This window comes from Oryctolagus cuniculus, chromosome 5, assembly GCF_051225735.1.
Source record: "Oryctolagus cuniculus isolate XC-2025 breed Fujian yellow rabbit chromosome 5, ASM5122573v1, whole genome shotgun sequence".
Taxonomy (NCBI): Eukaryota; Metazoa; Chordata; class Mammalia; order Lagomorpha; family Leporidae; genus Oryctolagus; species Oryctolagus cuniculus.
The window spans coordinates 68,698,273-68,703,099 of NC_142871.1; the positions used below are offsets into that span (position 1 = coordinate 68,698,273).

Sequence of the window (4,827 nt, forward strand, 5' to 3'; positions counted from 1 at the left end):
GGAAGTTCTCGCCTCCTTTCAGAGAAAGGTACCTCCTTGTCTGAAGTAGTTTGAACTATAATTTAGCAGTACAGCTGATGAGTATAATCAGGTTCTTGAGGTAAAGTCAATGAAGGGTTTTATAAGTTGAATACAGAGTATGAAGCAGTAAATAATGGAGAGAAAACGGGCTAAAAATGAGGACCAGTGGGAATGGAAATATAGATTTGTGATTGAGACAGGGATGACTGTCCTTGGATTTGGAAAGGAAGCTCAGAAACTTTCTTTAGGATATTTTTAATGTCAAAATGATGTGGAGATATTAAGCAGGAAACGTGGCATTAGACATGTGTGCCTGGAATCCAGGACAGATACTGTCATTCAGCAGGAGACATGAATTTGGAAGCTGCAAGTAAAGAACTAATAGTGAAAGCCATGAGAATTTAAATAATAAAAAATGATTTCATAAACTAATGATAGGTAGGATATAGATTTTCACAGACTGTCATGAGGTACTGTAATGTTGAGACAATTTAACATAGAGGAGAAATAAACAAAGCAGATTGAAAGGAAGAAACCAATTAAGTAAAACAAAAAACCAGTGAGTATTAAATCTTAGAATACAGGTGATGAAACCACAACAGACTAAAGAAATCAGTTCCAAGTCGGGGTAATAAAATATATCAAATGTTGCTTATAGCTAAAGAGAATTGAAGACTAAGATCGAACCACTGTATTCAACATTAGGTCAACAATGACCTTTACAAAAGTGATTTCAATAAAACAAAAGAAGAAAAATGTAGAGTTAAGTGTGTTTAAATAGAATAGGGGGGTAGTGGTGTAGTGTAGCCGGTAAAGCTGCCACCTGCAGTTCCAGCATCCCATATGGATACCAGTTCAAGCCCCAGATGCTCCACTTCTGATCCTGCTCTCTGCTATGGCCTTAGAAAGCAGTGGAAGATGGCCCAAGTCCTTGGGCCCCTACACCCATGTGGGAGACCCAGCAGAAGCTCCCGGCTCCTGGCTTTGGATCAGCAGGGCTCCAGCCATTGTGGCCAACTGGGGAGTGAACCAGGAGATGGAAGACCTCTCTCTCTCTCTCTGCCTCTCCTCTCTCTGTGTAAATCTGACTTTCACATAAATAAATAAATTTTAAAAACGAAAAGAATGGGGGGTAAAAGAATTACACATTCAATTCAGAAATATTTTCAAGAAACTTTCTGTGAAGTGCAAAAAAAATGACAACAGCTACAGAGAAAAGAAGGACTTTTTATAAAATTGGAGCAGTACAGCATATTTGATCAGTGAAGGGAATAATTATTATAAAAGGAGTCATTGAGGATATAAGAAGTAAAGGAGAAATGTCTAGCTAGCCAGGTCATTGAGTAAGAGGGAAGAGGAACTAAAGGACAGTGGAGGGAATATTTTAAACCTTAGAAGGGTATGCACACAATTCAAGCTCAATAACAAGATAGGTAGCAGTGATAATGAATCACTATGATACAGTCAATTCTTTTGAAATATATTTCTCATTATGTCAATTTTCTCAAAGTGCAAGCACTATTTGTTGTGGGCATTTGAAGAGTGAACCACAGGATGGAAGATTCATTTTTTTTCTCTCTCTTTTTCACTTTGTGTTTCAAATAAATGAAAATAAATAAATGAACATTTAAAATGGTCACCATTTTCCTCATTTCAAAATTTACAACAAGAATAAAAGATGAAGAAATATGTAAAAGCCCATATTTGTGTATAATAAAGCCAAGACTGAAATATGTTGATTTTATACTAAGCAATGTTATTACTCTTTAAATAGATTTCTTGTCTATTATAACAATATTTTCAAAATACAGTTTGTAGATAACAAATAACAGAATATTTTAAATAATTGCACGCATCACATTATGAATTAGAATTTCAATAAACTTGAGTTTATTTACACCACAAAAGTTTATTATTTCATCTACCAGATAAAGTTCAAGCACTGGTGTGATTATATGATTGATTTCCACTACTATGCAATTTAGAAAATGTTAATTCTCTTTATCTATAATAAAAAGCATATAATAAGGAAAATATAATAATTAACATTTCTGTTACTACCAATAATAACATGTCAATAAATAACATTTGTTAATTTTGTACAGTAACCATTCAAGCGCAGGATGATGTTCCATGGGACAATATTTTGGTTCATGATACATAAAACAAGTTTCTTGAAAAAATTGACAATAAGTAAAACAGAAAATAGGGATTTTTCAAACCTTACACTTTTTATGTTTCCTAATTAAGTCTTTTAAGAACTCTGCTAAAATACCAATAGAAACAATGTTGAAAACGCCTTTGCACAGTCCTTTTTTTTTTTTATACTAAGAAGCCAAGAGCTTTATTGATGCAGCAGGCACTTTACAACGAACCCCCGAGTCCACCTTCCCAGGAGGTCGGGGGTCTGTACAAACCCGGGTTTTCCCACAAGCTGTCCCTTTCACCCCAGCCCTTGGGTCTGCACCTGCCCAAACCATCCCTCCCCCAGCCTCAGCCGGCAGCACACACAGCTCCAGCTGACCAATTGCTGGCCAGCCTCTCTGTCTGGTCCCAATGCCCATTCTTCAAGACGAAGGCATAAAAGACGATCAGATCCTGCAGAAGATTTGGGAAACAGCCAATTTCTCTCTCCACCTTGAAAATAAAATACACTTCAGTGGCCACGTGTCCTGGAAGAGTCAAGTTGGGCGCTCCTTTTCATGCCACTGCAGCAGCACTGCACTGCTGTTTTCTGTGAGCTTCTCAAACCTTTATAAATGTACTTCATTAACAAGTCAATGCCATTTCTGTCCAGAGACTGCACAGCCTGCTCAATTTCGCTGATCTTGAAGTTAGTGAGCACCTTCAGCACCACGCCCTGGTCTTGCTCCTTCACAGCCTGGTTCTTGGTGTTGACCAGAGAGTTCCGCAAGGTGGCGTGGAACGCCTGAAGCATGTCCCCTTGCCACAGGAGCCCGTCCACCTCGCTAGGGTCCGGGCCTGGCTCTCCCGCCACTGCCGCCACCACCTCCTGCTCGTCCACGAATTTGTTCTCGCCAGACTCGTGGATATCCACCCAGCGGAAGCGTGAAGACAGGGTGTTCCGGGCCATGGCGGGTGCTCGGTGTTGCTCAGCCAGCTCCGGAACTGACCCGGGCTCTGCTCCGCTCGGCTGCAGTCTTATTTAATGAAAATGGAGAAATAGCATTATTGCTAAGTGAATGTTGTGTTTCATACATTCTTTTATTATTTATATGTAAAATATTATAGATTAAATATTACAAGTAGATAGTAAGTACACATGAATTATAGGTTCATTTTTTGAATTTTTAAATATTTTTGAAAACTATTTAATATAAAAAATCAAAAGGAAACCTGTTGAAGTAAAAGGGACGCTATGAGAAACAGTGACTTGATCAGCCCTTGCCCTGACTGCTGATGTACAATTTAATACTTTATCCCTTTTAGTATTTTTTTGTTCTAGTTAATATTATTGGTTGAACTCTGTAATCAACACACATTTATTCTTAGGTGTTGAAATTTCACTGAAAATTGATCCCTGTTAAATATAAGAGTGGGAATAAGAGAGGGAGGAGATGTACAATTTGGGACATGCTCAATCAGATTTGCCCCAAATGGTGGAGTTAGAAATGTGCCAGGGGATTCCAATACAATCCCATCTAGATTGCATGTAACAATGCCATCTCACTACCCAAGTGATCAATTTCACTTCACAATTGATCACATTGATAGGTCTGAGTCAAAGGGATCACGCAAGCAAGACTAGTGTCCGCGAATACTAACTGATAGAATAAAAAAGGGAGAGAACAATCCAACATGGGAAGCAGGATACACAGTAGACTCGTACAATGGTGGATGTCCTAAACAGCACTCTGGCCTCAGAATCAGCCCTTAAGGCATTCAGATCTAGCTGAAGAGCCCATGAGAGTATTTTAGGCATGGAAAGCCAAGGCACTCTGGAAAAAAATGAAATAAAATAAAATAAAATAAAATAAAACCTAAATGAAAGGTCTCTGTGAGTGAGATCCCAGTAGAAAGAACGGGCCATCAAAGAAGGAGGTACCTTTCTCTGAAGGGAGAAGAGAACTTCCACTTTGACTATGACCTTGTCTAAATAATGTCAAAGTCAGCGAACTCAAGAGGCTTCCATAGCCTTGGCAACTCATGACAAGAACCTAGGGAGATTTCTGACGTCATAAACAAGAGTGTCAAATTGTTAAGTCAACAACAAGAGTCACTGTGTACTTACTCCTCATGTGGGATCTCTGTCCTTAATGTGTTGTCCAATGTGAATTAATGCTATAACTAGTACTCAAACAGTATTTTACACTTTATGTTCTGTGTGGGTGCTAACTGATGAAATCTTTACTTAATATATTCTAAATCGATCTTCTGTATATAAAGATAATTGAAAATGGATCTTGATGTGAATGGAATGGGAGAGGGAGCAGGTGATGGGAGGGGTGCGGTAGAAGGGAAGTTATGGGGGGGAAAAGCCATTATAATCCATAAACTGTACTTTGGAAAATTGTATTTACTAAATAAAAGTTAAAAAAAGAAAAATGTAGTAAAAGCACAACTGCTTCAGATTCTGTTGTCTTAATGAAAAAAGATTACTATATTTAATAGTTCCTGTTTTTGATTCCAGGGGAACTTACCAACATGGTATTTGCCTGTTACTATAGAACCTGAATATGTATATATGTTATGTGATATATGTTGTGACCTCTATATGTACATTTTTGTGTGTTTTATATTCAGAGCATGTATATATTATGTGGCCTTGAATCTTTATCCTTCTCT

The 4,827-nt window shown here is 38.0% G+C and overlaps 1 pseudogene; it reads right to left on the minus strand.

Moving 5' to 3' along the window:
- Window positions 1–2,702: 2,702 nt before the first annotated feature.
- Window positions 2,703–3,115, minus strand: LOC100339991 (actin-related protein 2/3 complex subunit 5-like protein pseudogene; annotated as a pseudogene).
- Window positions 3,116–4,827: the final 1,712 nt, after the last annotated feature.